General features: G+C 41.4%; 1 pseudogene; it reads left to right on the top strand.

Annotated features, from left to right (window-relative positions):
* The first annotated feature begins 557 nt into the window (after positions 1–557).
* Positions 558–7,559, top strand: LOC142433577 (phosphoglycerate mutase 1-like; annotated as a pseudogene).
* The last annotated feature ends 10,477 nt before the right edge of the window (positions 7,560–18,036 follow it).

Here is an 18,036-nt window from a genome sequence, read left to right as displayed (position 1 = left end):
ATATTTCTTCCCCCAAAACACTTAGCTTTACTTGCTGTGTGGGCTAAGAATCCACCATTCTCTCAGACTCTGGCTCCTGGTTCTGCTGCTATTGCTCCCCTTTCACTCCTCTGATGTCAAGACTCTTTTCTGGATCAAGGAGGGTCACTGAGTAGGAATCTCAGGATCCAGAGGACACACTCCATTCCGTATCTGAGATGGCTCATTTTACACCTGGCAGGATAGCCAGCATTCACAGCTGAATCATGTACTATAATGAGTACCTCCCCCCAACTTCTTACCAGGACCCTTCAGAAAAAAAAAGTCTTTGGTGGAAGTGATTACAACTGCCTGAGGCAGGCCATTTGTCTTAGACTATGAATAGATGACAAAGAATTCAGCTCTCATTTCAGAGCAAAAAGCCCCTGAAAACCTAATGAATAGCTTTAAAACATTATCAGATACTGAAGGCCTAGTGATCAGAAGAGAACCTTGTCAGAGATAGGGCCAGAGAAGAGCATTTGGGGTTGGAGGGCACTCAAAACGTGACTGAGGAGGTGCTGATTTATCAGAGTGTAATGGCCCATGGTGACGTGAGTCAGTTAAAGTCTGTGGAAGTGGAGCCTTCAGGAGCTTCATTTGCTGAGGTGCATAATTCAAGGTAAGGAGAACTAGCTGCAAAAATCTGCCGATGAAGTATGAATCTAGGAAATTGGAAGTTGTCAAAAATAAAACAGAATGAATAAAGATTGATATTTTAGGGATTAGTGAGTCAAAATGGACTGGTATTGGCTATTTTTTAATCAGAAAATCATATGATTTACTATGCCAGAAGTAACATAATCAAGAGGAATGGTGTGGCATTTGAGGTCAAAAAAGACATATAAAAATCAATGAAGAAGGATAATGTTGTCTGTGATATGATTATATCTATCCACCTTTATGGAAATTCAATCAATAAGTGATAGTTACCTAATCTGGTGTCAATTTGAGGAGTGTATGGGTGGAGTCTAGCTTGTCAATCCGGAGATAGCCAATAAGACCTCTGTGTGGACATGGCCTTCTGAGAATTCTGGGAACTGCTGATTTTCCTCCTTGGAGATGGGAGACACTTTCTGCTGACTCCCTGTGGGACATTCCTGAGGAGAAGCTACATGGAACTACCCTGATGCAGCCCTGGCAGCTGGAGAAGTCACAGAGAGACCCTTGCCAGCACTGAGATGCTCATACCACCACTGGATCCAAAGACTTCAACCCACTGGCCTGTGATCATCCTACACTCGGTGTCATTGCATGTGTTTCATGACTCTGAAGAGGACTTTATAGATTTGTATCGGACATATGAGCTAGTATCAGACTTATGGCCATGGGCTGGAACATTTTCTCAATATTCCATTGCTCTTGTATATAAAATTCTTTCTTATACACATATGCTAGTTTATGAATATGTTTCTCTAGTGTACCCGGAAAAACACACAATATAATTATTACTAAAATTTATGCACCAAGCAGTAAACCTAGTGATGAAGAAATAGAAGAATTCAATTAGTAACTTCAGTCAAAAATTGATCAAGCATGTAACCAAACTGCATTGATAATTATTGGCGATTGGAATACAGACATTGGAAACAGACAAAGGAATAATAGTTCACAAGTTTGAATTTGGTCATAGAAATGAAGCTGGATATCACATGATTAGAAATTTTCAAAACCAAAGACCTGTTCATAGCAAATACCTTTTTCTTTTCTTTTTTTAAGAAAAAGGAAATATTTTTATTAAACATATTTCAAAAGCAACATCGTGGCATTTTTCTTTGGTTAATAGGATAATATATTAAAAGAAAAGAGTCAAGATTTAATTAGGGTTTTATAATCCTGGATGCCCAATTTAATAAGCCCCCTCTTTTTTTCATCCCTTTGTCCTCTGCTTTTGCAGCTAACATTCTGCATTTTCTTTTTTAAAAAAAATTTATTAGGGGATCATACCACTCTTATCACAATCCATACATAGACATACATCAATTGTATAAAGCAGATCCGTACATTTTTTGCCCTAATCATTTTCAAAGCATTTGCTCTCCACATAAGCCCTTTGCATCAGGTCCTCTTTTTCCCCCTCCCTCCCCGCTCCCCCTCCCTCATGAGCCCTTGATGATTTATAGATTATTATTTTGTCATATCTTGCCCTATCCGGCATCTTCCTTCACCCCCTTCTCTGTTGTCCGTCCCCCAGGGAGGAGGTCACATGTAGATCCTTGTAATCGGTTCCCCCTTTCCAACCCACTCACCCTCTACTCTCCCAGTATCGCCCATCACACCCCTGGTTCTGAAAGTATCATCCACCCTGGATTCCCTGTGCCTCCAGCTCCCATATGCACCAGTGTACAACCTCTGCTCTATCCAGACTTGCAAGGTAGAATTCGGATCATGGTATTTGGGGGGGAGGAAGCATCCAGGATCTGGGGGAAAGCTGTATTTTTCATCTGTGCTACATCGCACCCTGACTAACTCATCTCCTCCTCTAGACCCCTCTGTGAGGGAGTCTCCAGTGGCTGACAAATGGTCTTTGGGTCTCCACTCTGCACTTCCCCCTTCATTCGCTATGGTAAGATTTTTTTTTTGATGATGATGCCTTATCCCTGATCCCTTTGGCACCTTGTGAACGCACAGGCTGGTTTGCTTCTTCCATGTGGGCTTTGTTGTTTCTGAGCTAGATAGCCGCTTGTTAACCTTCAAGCGTTTAAGACCCCAGACACTATCTTTTTTGACAGCCAGCACCATCAGCTTTCTTCGCCACATTTGCTTAAGCAACCGTTTGTCCTCGGCGATCGTACCATGGAGGTGTGCAGCCAATGATATGATTTTTTGTTCCTTGATGCCTGATAACTGATCCCTTTGGGACCACGTGATCACACAGGCTGATGTATTCTTCCATGTGAGCTTTTTTGCTTTTGAGCTAGATGGCCGCTTGTTTATCTTCAAGCCTTTAAGACCCCAGACAGTATCTTTTTTGATAGCTGGGCACCATCAGCTTTCTTCACCACATTTAATTGTTCACCCGTTTTGGCTTCAGCAGTTGTGTCAGGAGGGTGAGCATCATAGAATGCCAATTTAATAAAAGAAAGTATTCATGTGTTGAGGGAGTGCTTGAGTAGAGGCCCAAGGTCCTTCCGCCACTTTAATACTAAACCTATAAATATAGACACATAGATCTATTTCCCCATCCTCATATGTATATATTTGCATGCACATGTCTTTGTCTATGCCTCTATAAATGCCCTTTGTCTCCTAGATCTTTCCTGTATTTCCCTTGACTTTCTTCCTGCCCCACTCTCATGCTCCGTCCCCACCTGGGTTACAGCTATACCTCTTCTTTACATAACTTTACCCTTGATCATTCCCTACCAAGCCTGCCACTCCCCCCTCACCACCAATTTGGATCCCATGTTGTTCCCTGTCCCTGGGTTTGTTAACACCACTTCCTTACCCCCCCTCCACCTCCCCCTATCCAAAGTCCCCCCGGAACTGCCATCCCGTTGTTTTTCCTCCAGATAGTTCATCCAGCCTGTCTTATTTAAACAGACCTGTGGAGATAATAGCATACACGAAAACAAGACAGAGGAAAACAAAGCAACAGTATACAACCACACAACAAGACAGCAACAACAAACCGCTGACAAAGAACAAAACAAAACACATCAAGAAAGCTTGTAGTTAGTTCAAGGATTGTTTGTTGGCCTTTAGGAGTGTTTTCCGGTCCAGTCTGTTGGGGCACCACTCCCTGGCCCCAAAGTCCACTTTCAGCATTCCCTGGGGACCTTGCCGCTCCATTCCCTTGCTGTTCCGCTGCACTCCCCCAGTGCTTTGCCTTGGTATGGAGGGGTCAAGTCAGGAGCAATTCACACACTGTGTCTCCGGTGCTGTCCCCTGTAGCGCCATTGGTCACTGAGGGGCATCATGTCTCATAGTGGGGCCAGCCATGCTGTCCTCTCTGTGGACTGGCTGCTCTAATCGGGAACATCATCCTCACAGCCTGGTGGGCCAGGCTGTGTTCCACTCTCTCCTCCTGCCCCTTCATCTGCTCCCGTGTGCTCTGATCAGATATGTCCATCTCCCGGAGCTGCAGAATCAATGTCGTTCTTTGAAACTAATTCTTCTTGGGGGAGGGGCAGGAATCCACTTAATTTTTGGTGCTGGGGTCAGCCTCCCAGACCTGTCCACTGGTTCCCTACTCCACGCTGGAATGTTGCATTCACACCTTGCGGACCTGGGTTGAAGTCTGGTCCCTCTTTCCCTGTGGAGATATAAACAATACCCTTCTCTTGGGTGGGTTAGTGCCCCATGACCCCACTCCCCTTTTCTTCCTTATATTCATCCTTTTATTTTATTTTCCCCACCTCCTCCCCAGTTGTCTACCATGTGCACGCCTGGTTTTGACCTGGTCTCTGCCATACTACACAGTTTTCACCCAAAAAATGTTTGTATGCAGTAGTTTTTTACCCTGTGCCCCTTTTGCAGCAAATACCTTTTTCAACAGCACTAAAGTCAACTGAATTTTGAGAGCATCTCAAGAACAGGTGTGATGCATTGAACACTAATGACAGAAGACGCAATGAGCTGTGGAAGGACATCTAGAACATCATTTATGAAGGACGCAAAAGGTCACTGAAAAGACATCAAATAAAGAAAGACCAAAGTGGATGGCATATGGGACTCAAAAACTTGCTACTAATCATAGTGCATCTAAAGCAAATGGAAGAAAGGATGTAGTCAAGGAGCTGACTAGAAAATTTCAAAGGGCAACTCCAGAAGACATAGCCAACTGTTATAATGAAATGTGCGAGGACCTAGAATTGGAAAACCGAAATGGAAGAACATGCTCAGCAGATCTTAAACTGAAAGAACTGAAGAAAAAATTAAAGCCTAACGTTGCAATCCTGAAAAATTCTATTAGCAAAATATTGAATGATGCAGGAAGCAACCAAAGAAGATAAAGCGAATACACAGTCACTGCACCAATGAGAACTAATTCACATGCCACCATTTCAGGATGCGGCATATGAGCAAGGACCAATTGCATTGAAGGAAGATGTTCACGTTGAATTGAAAAAAATGCCCTTGGATTTGCTAGAATATTAATTCAAATGTTTCCATAAGCTGATGAAGCATTGGAAGAACTTACTTGTCAATGCCAGGAATTGGAAGATAGCTACTTAGCCAACTGACTTGAAAAGATTCCTATTTGTGCCCATTCCAAGGGAAGGTGAGCCAACAGAATGCTCAAACCATAGAATAGCAGTGACATCAAATGCAAGTGAAAGTTTGCTTATCAACAGTTGGGTTGCAGCAGCACATTGGCAGTCTTCCAGAAGTTTAGGTCAGCTGCAGGAGAGAACATGGGACAAGGGATATGATTCCTGATATCAGATGGATCTTGGCTAAAAGCAGAGACTACAAGAAAAATGTTTGTTGGGTTTTTATTAACTATGGAAAGGCATTGGACTATGAGGACCACAAACTATGGGTAACCTTGAGAAGAATGGGAATTCTAGAACCCTTGATTGTGATTAGGTGGAACGTGTATGTATGTGGATGAAGAGGCAGGTGGGAGAACATAACAAGGGCATACTGCATGGTTTAACATTAGGAAAGGTGTGTACGAGGGCTGCATCCTCCACCATACTTATTCATCCTGTGTGCTGAGCAAATCATCAAAGAAGCTGGGTTATATGAAGAAGAATTTTGCCTGAGAACTGGATGAAGGTGTAAGGGTTTTTAGAGGCAAGAGGTGGAATGTGGGTATTAATTACTAAGCCTTATTTTAGGGCAACAGGACTTACAGAGGTCAACGGAAATGAGGTAAAAGTAATTAAGGTAGCCCAGTGGAGGTAGATCAGAGCTGGCCTAGTCTGAAGTCAGAGAGCTAGCCAAGCCAAAGAGAGAGGAAACTGGTTTTAAAGACACAGAGACTGCAGAAACCGCTGCTGCAGCAGCACAAAAGAGAAGCAAACAGAATCCTGAGTGGATTTAGGCAAGGATAGGGTTAATGGTGCCACATTTGCCAAGGAAGACCTGCTGAGGACCGAAAGGGCTGGAATGAGTACAAGGGCAAAAGTGGAGGGGAAAAGCTAGGAGAGAGCAGGCGAAGACAAAGAAACCCCTCATTGATATTCTCCTTGGGTCAGTTATTTATCATTTAGACAGGAAGGATCCTGCACACGGTCCTGATTGACAGCTTTTAAATGTAGGAAAGATTGTAGTCCGTTTACCTACAAAGGGACCCATTTGCAGAGGCGGGACTGACACTTGCATGACAGGGAGGAGGGTGGAAGTGAACTTTGTAAACAAAGAAAATGGTTGACGACTGCTGCAGGTAGCACTGCTAAAGTCCAGAGAAGGGTTTTTGGTTTGTTTTTTAACAACCTGCGATATGCAAATGATGCAACCTTGCTTGCTGAAAACCCCGTGGCATGGGGTCAATGCTGATCACAACGACCTCTTGTGGATTTCTGAGACTAATTGTGTACAGGAGTAGAAAATCCAGTCTTTCTCCTGAGGCGCTTCCTGTAGTCTTGAACTGCCCACCATGTGGATCGCAGCCCAACCACTAATCACGACACCACCAAGGCTCCATTGTTGGCTGAAAGTGAGAATGCATTTAAGCAGTTTCTGATGAAGATCAAGGATTGTAGCCTGCAGTAGGGATAACTCAATGAAAAGAAACTCCAAATTCTTACAACTGGACCAAAGGTAACATCATGAAAAATGGAGGAAAGATAGCCGCCTATCAAGAGGCGTGAAGGGCTGGTCTGACAAGAGCACCTGCAAGCTGGAGAAGTGCCACTGCAGCTGCTACGCTGCCTCCGACAGGAGCCCAGCAGGGCACAAAGCAGAGAAGCTAGGTGGGCAAGCGCTGCGTGATGCCAGCTATGAATTTGACATTTGCTCCACCTCCGTGCAAAAGAGATCCATCAGGATGCCATCGACCAGATGTGGCTGCTGGTAGTGAGGACCTGGTGTCCCAACGAGAGGCACTATAGGATGCTGACTTGGCCTCAATAAGGCAGAAACTGCTGCCAAGCATGGCGAGGCCCCGGTTAGGATGTTGAGGCGCTCCTATGACATCCCACCAGCACCCACAGAACCAGATCTCCCGTTCTACTGCAACATCTGCAAGAATCACAGGTATGTAGACCTCACTGGAGAACAGTTGCCCTGTGAGAGGCTGAAAGACACCATTGCCAGAACCCTGCCCTTCTGAAATGAAGAAATAGTTTCTCAGGTCAAGGAAAGGAATTGGGTCCTGATAACAGCCCATTGTAATAGGCTCTGCATTGTCAAACATCTGGAGGGGCTCTCTGCAGAGGCCATCATGGAACTGAACCTGCCCACCAGTATCTCTATCATGTATAACTTGGAAAAGAACTTGAAGCCTACTGGGCGATGAGGAGATCGTGCTTAAAGCCATAGAAACCGTGGCCACCCAGGGAAGGCCAAGAAGTAAAGGCAAGCCAGGTGATTGCTGTCCCAAGGACACTCTCAGCCCACCCAGCTCCTCTGCACTGCTCCCCAATGCATGACACTAACCATACCTTACATAGTTGCAGATGACAGGGAGGGGTGGGGTGGAGTGGCTGCCATTTCAGCTGTCTTTTCCCCTGCACCATCTCCTTTCATACAGTCTACTCCAGCGGTTCTCAACCTGGGGGTTGAGATCCCTTTGGGGGTCAAACAACCCTTTCACAGGGGTCTCCTAAGACCACTGGAAAACACATATTTCTGATGGTCTTAGGAACTGAGACTCCGCTCCTCTATCTTTCTCCTGGCAGGTCCAACCACATGCAGATACACCCACATATAAGTACCTGGCATGACGACATCATCACGCCAAACCCATCACATATACCCCAAACAAATACAGGTGTATGTGACAGGGTTGGCACCGTAGCGTACTTATATGGACCTGTGGCACATGTGTAGAGAGCAACTACTGTGTAGAAAGCATGACAAGGGATCGTGTAGAGAAGAATGTTAAGGTGAAAAATATAGTGAGGCTTTTTACGGTATGGTTTTATCTCAATAATTACAGCAGGAATTGAAAAACCATAATGTGTTATTTGTTGTGAAGTTCTATCAGCCAAATCGATGAAGACCAACAAACGAAAACGCCATTTTGATAACAAGCATTGAGCTTTGCCAGCAGGGATACCAACTATTTTAGATGCGAAGCTGATGGACTCAAGGATGCCAGACTTGACACTGGTGGCAAGTACCACAAACAAAACGTAGCAGCCATTGAAGCTTCCTATTTGGTGGCACTCAGAATCACCAGAGCTATGAAACCTCACACCATTGCTGAGGATTTGCTGCTGCCAGCGGCCAAAGACGTTGTTCCAGTTATGATCAGAGACAAAGTTGTTATTAAATTGAGTGCAATTTCCTTATCTAGTGACGCTGCAGAAGAATAGATGACATGTCTGCTGATATTCTTGATCAGGTAATCCAGGAAATTAAATCTGCTCCACTTCCAATATTTAGCATCCAGCTTGATGAATCTACAGACGTTGCAAACTGTTCACAGTTGCTGGTTAACGTGAGATATACTAATGATGCAAACCTCTTGAAACGACAACTACTGCACATGATGTATTTGACACAACTGGTTCATTTCTGAAAGAACATCAGATCTCTTGGGAAAAGGTTTGTGGTGTTTGCACAGATGGAGCTCCAGCTCTGCTGGGATGTCCATTTGGGTTTCAACGTTTGGTAATGAATGAGTCACCAAAGTCATTGGAACTCACTGTATGATTCAATGGCAAATATTAACAACATGACACTGCCACAAGAGTTACAAGGTGTAATGAAAAGCATCATACGTTCTGTCAATTTTGTAAAGGCGAACACTTTACATAGTCAACTGTTTTCGCAATTGTACAATAAGTTGTATGCATCGAAAAATGCTCTATTTCGCACTGAAGTGAGATGGTTGTTGAGAGGAAAAGTTTTAAAATGTGTTTTTGAGCTTCATGATGAGCTCAAAACATTTTTTAATCAGAAAGCAAGAGGGCAGTTTGAAGCACGTTTCAGTGATAAAAGTGAACTGCAGAAAAGAGCTTACTTGGTTGCCATCTTTGCCATCTTGAATGAGTTAAATTTATCACTGCCAGGACCAAATGCAGCATGCCTCGATTTGTCTGAAAAGATCAGATCATTCCAAATGAAACTTCAGCTTTGGCCAAAAAAAAAAAAGATGAAAATAAAATTTGCCTGCTGCCTACCTTATCTGCTTTCTTTGAGGAACATGACATTGAACCAGACAAAGGGATTACGATGATAATTTATGGCACCTCCAGGCCATGCTTCTCAAGCCAGGCAGGGGCTTATGCTACTGGATTGTTTACTGGGGAGTGACTTGAGTTAGCAGGTATGAAGGAACCACATCGAGGATGATCAGCAAGGGGAGCAAAGGCAATTCCAGGTCCCAAACTGTTGGGAAGTCAGGTTGGTCAGAGCACTCTAGTCATTCTAGTGGAAGAGGAACAGAACCCTCCTGGTGAATTTTAAATCGAATTCCTCCCTGACCCTGTAGGTTGAGATGAACTCTGAATGGTCCGTCTTGTATTTTTACAAAAAGGAAAATATTATAAAATGTATATAATGTTTTCCTTTTTGTATATGTAAAAATACGACAAAACGGAAACACTTCTAGGGTTTCTGGTGGCAGTTGAAATACTAAGACCCCATGTGACCTTCGGAAAATAATCCATTTCTGTCACCCAGAGGGAGGTTCCTAGATTTCTAAAGGGGAGAATTTATCCCGCTGTGGATTGTAGAATCCTTCCGCGACCTTTCTGTTGTGTGGCAGTGCAATGTAGTTCCCAGACATCTTTTCACTGAGATTCTGAGTCCTGTGCCAGTAGTGTGGCCCTGCTACTTGGGCCCGGTACTCAGTTTGAACATACCTGTACTAAATATTTTTTCTCAGATAATAAATGAGTGATGTACAATTGGAAAAAAAATGGAGAAAAACTTAAAGTTGGCAATGATTTTGGCTTGCTTTGTTTAAAAATCAATTCTCCTCTTGAAGCAGCAGTCAAGAGAAAAAAGGGTAGGTTGCACTAGGTAAATCTCCTATACAAAACCTCTATAAAGTATTGAAAAGCAAGGATTTCAAGGACTAAGGTGTCATCAAGTGGGCTAAGACCCATGGCAAGCCTATGCACAACAGAAGGAAAACACTGCATGGTCCTGGGCCATCCTCAAAATTGTTCCCATGCCTGATCCCATAGATGCAGCTACAATTTCAATCAATTTCTTTGGGGGCCTTCCTCTCCTTTGCTGACCCTCCACTTTTCTAAGCATGAGATTCTTTTGCACGAAATGGTCTCTCTTGACAATACGTCCAAAGTATGTAAGAGGAAGTTTTTTCAACTTTACTCCAAGATAGATTGATTTGTCCTTTTGGCAGTCCATGGTCCTTTCAATGTTCTCCAGCACTACAATTCCCATGTGTCTATTCTGCGTCGGTCTTCCTTATTCCATGTCCACCTTTCACATGCACATGAGGCAATGGTAAATACCTGCGCTTGGGTCAGGCACACCTTAGTCTTCAAAGTCCTATAGTTGCTTTTCAATACTCTAAAGAGGTCTTGTGTAGCAGGTTTACCTAAGAAAACATGTCTTTTTATATTTTGACTGCTGCTGCCATGAATATTGATTGTGAATCCCTGCAATACAAAATTCTCAACAACTTCAATCTTTTCCCCATTTATCATGATATTACCTTTTGATTTTCTTTATATTATGTCATAATTCATACTGAAGGCTGTTAGCCTTGATGTTCATCAGCAAATGCTTTACGCTCTTCTCACTTTCAACAAGCACGGCTATGTCATCTGCAGATCTCAGGTTGTTAATAAGCCTTCCTACAGTCCTGATGACACATTCTTCTTCATGTGGCCTTGCTTCTCTGATAATTTGCTCTTACATACTTTGGACATATTGTCAGGGGAGACTAGTCCCTGGAAAAGGATGTCATGCTTGGTAATGCGGAGGCACAGTGAAGGAGCAGCAGGCCCACAACAAGGGGTATTGCCATAGTGGCTACAGCAATGGATTCTGGCACAGGAACAATTGTGAGGATGCCACAGGATGCGGTAGTGGTTCGTTCTGCTGTGCATAGGGTTGCTATGGGTTGGAGCCAACTTGATGGCACCCAACTACAGCAACATGTTTTCAACAAAATTTGGTTCTGTTTGCAAATGCTTGTTGTGCTTATACAGGAACCACTTGTCTGAGTTTCTAGTTCTGTTGTCTAGAGGAAATCTGGAAATTTGTGCACTGTTTTGCCTTTACTAAAAGGAGTCATTGGATTTTCAGAGAGCTCTGGGTCACTATAAAACTTATACACACGTTGATGAGGGGAGCTACAAGGAATTTCAGTCATTTTTTCTCCTTGTTAATACTTTTAAAATTATTAACTAATATTTTTATTGACATATCTTATTCCTTCTAATGTACCCCATCCCTTCCCATACAGTTCTGTCGTACAATTCCATCAGGTAGGGCTATACAAACATCAATGCTGTCAACTCTCTTCTCCCTGCCCTTTGCCATCCCCTTTCACTTCCCTACCCTTAGGGAACCTTTACTACTGTCATGATCTCTATGGGTCTTGACTACCATGTACAGAGCAATCTTAAACGTGCAAATTAACATACACAAGTCTAATATGACCAATGATGTATAGCACATAAGGACTATAATAGTAGAGGGAAGGAATATCAGTCATTTAAACAAAACTCTGGGAAACATAATGTGCATTTTAGTCTTGCTAAGTATTCCATTATATATATAATATTTTAAGTAAAATCATCAAGAAACTTGGAGGACGCTCTAACCACACTTCATGACTTGTTTTGCAAAAACATTGACACACCTATTTTTGCTTGGTAAAATGGTGATCGCCCCTTCCAAAGATCAGGCTGGACCTACACTCTTGTAGTAGACTTGGCATGATCGCCAAGAATTCTTTTTAAAAGTCATGGCCACGTTTCAGGCAAGTGCTCTCAACCTGGATCTAAGGTGGCCCTTTGATATTTTCAGATAAGTTGACCTAACTGAAATATCTTGAAATCCTGCAACTACTTGTATGTGCGTGTGTGTTGCCTAGTTTTGTGTTGTGCTGCCTTCAGAATGTTATGCTGCTGCTAATCATCATGAAAGAGAAAATCATAAGGAACGCTCAGGCCATGGTTTTACAATCCTGATCTTCAAACTGACTCAGAAACCCAGTGATTTCTCACCCAATATGACATCCACTTTGATACAATTGTGGTAGGTCACCTGAAAAAATGAGTGAGAATCCACTTTGAGGACTTATGTTTTAATCTTTTTTTTAAAGCTGTTTCATCAGGGTTTTCTTTTCCTTTCATTAGGTGACTCTAAGTCTTGGTTGCAAATAAACTACTTCTGGTGACTGTTATTGATTGGAAAATCTATATGAAGTGTGCTTTATGAAAAAAAAATTGATCGTATGGTAGGTACACAATCTGTTGCCAACTTGAAACTATTAAGAGTGAAGAGGTGGACTTTAGCTTGTCAATTAGGTCGCAGCTTGATGACTTCATTTGGAAGCACTAAGGAGATAAACAGCTCACTGAAGGCAGGATACACACTCGCTCTCTGCGAGATATTCCTGTTGACAAGCCACCTGGAGCTAAACCATGGACTTGGAGCTGCAAGAGCCATGTGAGGACCATGCCAGCACTAAGACGCTTCTACCACCACTGGATCCACAAGACTTTCCATCCACTGGCCTGTGATCTTCCTGCATTTCATATCATTGCATGTGTTGTGGGCGTCTGAAGAGGAATTGACAGACTGGATATATGGGCTAATATCGGACTTATGGACTTAATCTGGACTGGGATGGGGTGCTTTATTAATGTATAATTGCTCTTTATATAAAGCTCTTTCCTGTACACATGAGTGTCTATGAATTTGTTTCTCTTGTATATCCAGACTAACACAGAACTTAAAAAAGAATGTATCATTCATGATAAAGCAGCTGTTAAAGATTCCCTTTACCTCCAGATGATACCACTGAATTAAATAATCATAGTTCTTGAAGATCACTGGGATTTGATTTAATAACATGAGTATTTATGAATTGAATAGCTTTAATATTAGAATTAATTAAATAATGTTTTAGAACACAAAGGTGACCCTATCTTAAATATAATTTGAAGAGAACATTTAAGATGTTTTAAAGGAGACAAAGACACAAATACATCACCCAGATGACGAAGACTACCACCATGAGCTTGACATGGCTGCCTCTGAGGGTTCACGGTTGAGACTTGAATGAAATAGGTTCTTGGGGAAGGGGAGCAGTGAGGGAACTGTCACAACAGCATGAATGGTGGGAGAACAATACATCACCATTACTGGTTGGACTAAAGCTGAGCTGGGACCATGATTAGGACAAGTACATTGTTGGATTGAAGGACTTAAAAGATTGGTCCTGGGTCTTCCAAACAAGGCAGCCTCGGCCACATGATGACTCATGACGGTATTGCCCCCAGTATGGTGACCTCCCTCAAGAGTCCACCTAGGCAAACACCAGAGAAAGGGTGTTTCCCTCTGTCTGAGGGAAAGCGTATCTGCATCCTTGGTTAAGATCAGAGTGCATTCAATGGAGGCTCAATCTATGTGGGAACACTGCAAATGAATTTTGGACTATCATCACCATCCATAGCCTTTTGTAAGCCACGGTGCTCAGAAGTTAAGCTCCAATACAGAATTCATTTTGCTAGGTTTATATTTCCAATGTAACCTTGAAATAAAAATCTCTCCAAGTTACTTAAGATAGATATTACAGAATGTGTTTCATTTGAGGAAGAAAGGTGATTTTGAAAGTGAAACTAGTTCTTCCAGAGATCTAAACCAATGTTAGACTCCATGGCAGCAAGAAGGGCCCTTTGGGATTCATTTCCACTGTATACCCTTCAATCAATTCGTTCTTTCTGGTTGGTACATTAACAGAATTCAGATTCTTCTTTTGCCAAGAGAAGGATTTACTTTTGGTAGACATAGGGCATCAAGAGAAAATTTTAGTCCAGCACCAGAAAAAAATTAAGAAACTTCTATGAGATAGAAAACCTTCCCATCCAACACGTTTGGTCTTAGTATTTCTTGTCTTCTGAATGCATACCCAGCATCTTTAATAATTTCTGTGTGTGTGTCTGAAATGTTCAGGAACTCCACCTTCTGGGTGGCCAGGGAGTTTGGGAAATTCGGTCCCAAGGTGTTGACATAGACTCTACACATGCTCTGTCCAAATGTTCGCCTTAGCTCCCTTGCCCTGTCTCAAAAGTTTTTTATTTCTGATTCTGATCTGAATGTTGTCCCTCACCTGATATTTTTCTTATAAGTGCTATGAGAACAGATGGCTGGAGAAGCTCAAAACCTAGAGCTACCTTTGTATCACACTAGTTTACTCCCAGGAAAAGTTTTGATGAAACATCTCCGACTTAGGAATAATCGGTTAAAAAATAGCAAGGAACCTCTAAATATCTCATAATTTGTGTGAACCGGGAGACAGCAAAATACTAGAGAGGTCTATAAAGCAAAAAATAACACTAACGAGGTACATATAACTTAGAGTAATCAACCATTTCAGATTAGAGGAGCGGCATTTACCCAGTGACAAAGTTCAGAAGTGTTAGGAAAGAAGTAGGAAATAGAGAGGACACGGGATAAGTGATGTTACACTGTGGGGATTGCAATCAGTGACATGAAACAAAATTGGTATCAGTTATTTCAATGGAAAACTGGTCTGTTCTGTAACCCTTCAGCCCTTTCACACACAAAAAAAGTAACAGAAAATAAATCTTGTAAAGTTAAATTTAGATTTGGGAAAACAGGTAAATTTGAGAGATAACAGAATATTGAAACATGCTTTATTCAACAGTAATTATGGTCTTTGATGTATAGATAATTTCAAGAGATTTATGTAATTTACTGGTATTAAATGGAGCTGGTAAATATATATTTTTTTGTTTTTTGTTTTATTTAACATTTTATTAGGGGCTCATACAACTCTTATCACAGTCCATACATATACATACATCAATTGTATAAAGCACATCTATACATTCTTTGCCCTAAGCATTTTCTTTATTTTTTCTCCTCTGTTCTTTTTTTTACATTTTATTAGGGACTCATACAACTCTTATCACAATCCATACAAATACATACATCAATTGTATAAAGCACATCCATAAATTCCCTGCCCCAATCATTCTCAAAGCATCTGCTCTCCACTTAAGCCCTTTACATCAGGTCCTCTTTTTTTTCCCCTCCCTCCCCGGTAAATACATATTTTTATAATTTATGATTTATATGCTTTTGCTTTTTTAAGACAGGATGTATATTTTTCAGGTCTTCTAATCAATGTGTTCATTTTTATCAAGGAAAACATTATTTTATATGGTCAAAGTTTTATCTTCTGGCTAAAATGTAATAGTTTGATTTGAAATTTTTTAACTTTAATGTTAAAAATTATACAACAAGGAGGTGGGTTTTGTGTGGTTAAAGTAACAAGATTTTCTTTGATTATTGGTTTGAAGAATTAATTCATTATTTTGATGACCTACCCTAAAAAGAAGTTATTTCAGAAAGAAGAAAACAATTAAGAATAAAAATTAGACGCAAGAAGTACATAATAATCTACCCTTAATACAAAGGTAGATTGGGTCCACCAAGTCACATGGTTTGGATAAAGCTAATGCTTTTACCCTTAATATTTTAGTTCAATTAACTTAGGTGCTGTTTCTCAGTGAATTATTATAAAATTGTTGCAACTGTTCTGATGTGTCCAGGGGCTCTAGGTCTCACAAACCCAAGAATGAACTCACAGACCACAAATGGCAAGCAGAAAGCAAAGTTTATTTGGCAAGGAAAGAAAAGCAGCTGACACAACAGGTGGAGACTCAAGTGAGTTGCCGTTGAATGAATGGTATCTAGGGGCTTTTATCCTATGTGGGGCACTTGGCCTGTCTGCATCTCTGGGTTATAAATGGACCAGTTCTAGGTCTGGTACTATTTCTCAGGTCCAATCATGAATCTGGTTTATGTTCTGTCCACAGCTGGGTCTTAACACAGGTTTGGATAGGGAAATAAGAGTGTTGGGTTTGCTGACTTTGGAGTTTAAAATCATCTAGGGGTCTGGTGCCTCATGGCTTATGATTTAAATTGTCCTAAGCTGTTGAAACCATCCATTCAGACTTCATGCAGCTTCCAAAGCTTCCTCCTGGCCTCTTTTCTCTCATTTTACCTGTGGGCCCTGTTATCCCTCAAACTCCTATTGGAAATTATGGAAAGTCACCAAATATTTTCTGTGTTTTATAAATAAAGGGCTGAAAGGATCTGTTTAATAACAAAACGTGTTTAATAAGTTCATAATTTTAGTTATTTTAATTGTTAGCTTGGTTGCAACTCTGCCTCTTTTGAATGTAGCAGCATACCAGCCAGTGGATTCTTATGTGGGAAAATCATGGGTGTTTTAAGATTCTGTTGCGTGGATCAGTTTGTTATATTATGGTGGTTTATGTGAGTCTGTGTTGCTATAAACTATGCCATCAGCATTTCAATTACTAAGTGGGTCAAATAGAGACAGGTTTCAGTGGGGCTTGCATCTTAAGACAGACTAAGAAGAAAGAGGTGGGCCACTTCTGAAAAATTAGCCACCCAAACCTTTGTGAATAGGAGTGGAACATTGTCTGAAATAGTTCCAGAAGATGAGACTCTCTGTTTGGAAGGCATTCCAAATGGGACTAGGGAAGAAGTGCCTCCACAAAGTAGAGCTGATTTCTTTGGCGTGACACCATTCAAACTGAAAAGGGGGAAAAGGCAGGTACAAACATCCATTAATAATCAGAACCTGTAATGTACAAAGTATGTTGTCTTAGGTGCCATCCAGCTGATCCCGACTCATAATGGCCCCGTGTACAATAGAGCACAATACTGCCCAGTCCTGTGCCATCATAGCAATTGTTATGCTTGAGCAGATCATTGTAGCCACTGTGCCAATTCATACCCTTGAGGGACTTCCTCCTGTTCTGCAGCATTACACTTTACCAAGCATGGCAGCCTTTTCCAAGCACTTGTCTCTCCTGATAACTTGTCCAAAGTACATGAAAGGAAGTTTTATATCCTCACTTCTAAGGTACATTTGGGCTGTACTTCTAAGACAGATCTGTTTGTTTCTTTGACAATCCATTGTCAACTTTCAACATTCTTCTCCAGGACCATAAATCAAATGAATCATCTCTTTCTTGATCTTCCTTATTCAATGCCCATCTTTCACATGCATATGAGGTGATTGAAAATACCATGGCTTGGGACAAATTACCTTTGTCTTCAAAGTAATTTTTTTTTGCTTTTCAACACTTTAAAGAAGTCTTGTGCAACAGAATGAACCACTAAAATGTGTTGTTTGATTTCTTGACTGCTGCTTCCATGTGCATTGACTTTTTTTCTTCTTCACAATTTCAATCACTTCTCCATTTATCAGTTCTGAGTATTTTGTTTTGTTTTCACATAGAGTTGCAATCTATCCTGAAGGCTGCCATCTTTGACCTTCATCTGCAAGTGCTTCAAGTCCTCCTTACTTTTAGCAAGCAAGATCGTGTCATCTGCATATTGCAGGTTGTTAATAACCCTTCTTTCAATCCTGGTTGCTATCTTTTTTCCTATAGTCCAGCTTTTCAGATTATTTTCTCAGCATACAGATTGCATAAATACAGTGAGGGGATACAACCCTGACACACTTATTTCCAAATCTTAAACCCTGCCACATTCAGTTCTTTCGCACAGCTGTCTCTTGGTCCATGTACAAGTTCCACATAGCACAATGAAGGTGTTTTGTGGTTCCCTTTCTTTCCAAGGCCATCCATACTTTATTATGATCCACTCCATCGAATGCCTTGACATAATCAATAAAACATAATTAAACATTTTTCTACTGATCTCTGCTTTAGCCAAGATGTAGCT

Source organism: Tenrec ecaudatus, chromosome X, assembly GCF_050624435.1.
Source record: "Tenrec ecaudatus isolate mTenEca1 chromosome X, mTenEca1.hap1, whole genome shotgun sequence".
Classification (NCBI taxonomy): domain Eukaryota; kingdom Metazoa; phylum Chordata; class Mammalia; order Afrosoricida; family Tenrecidae; genus Tenrec; species Tenrec ecaudatus.
Note: the sequence above shows the minus strand (reverse complement) of the source record. Positions and strands in the feature narration are given on the sequence as shown.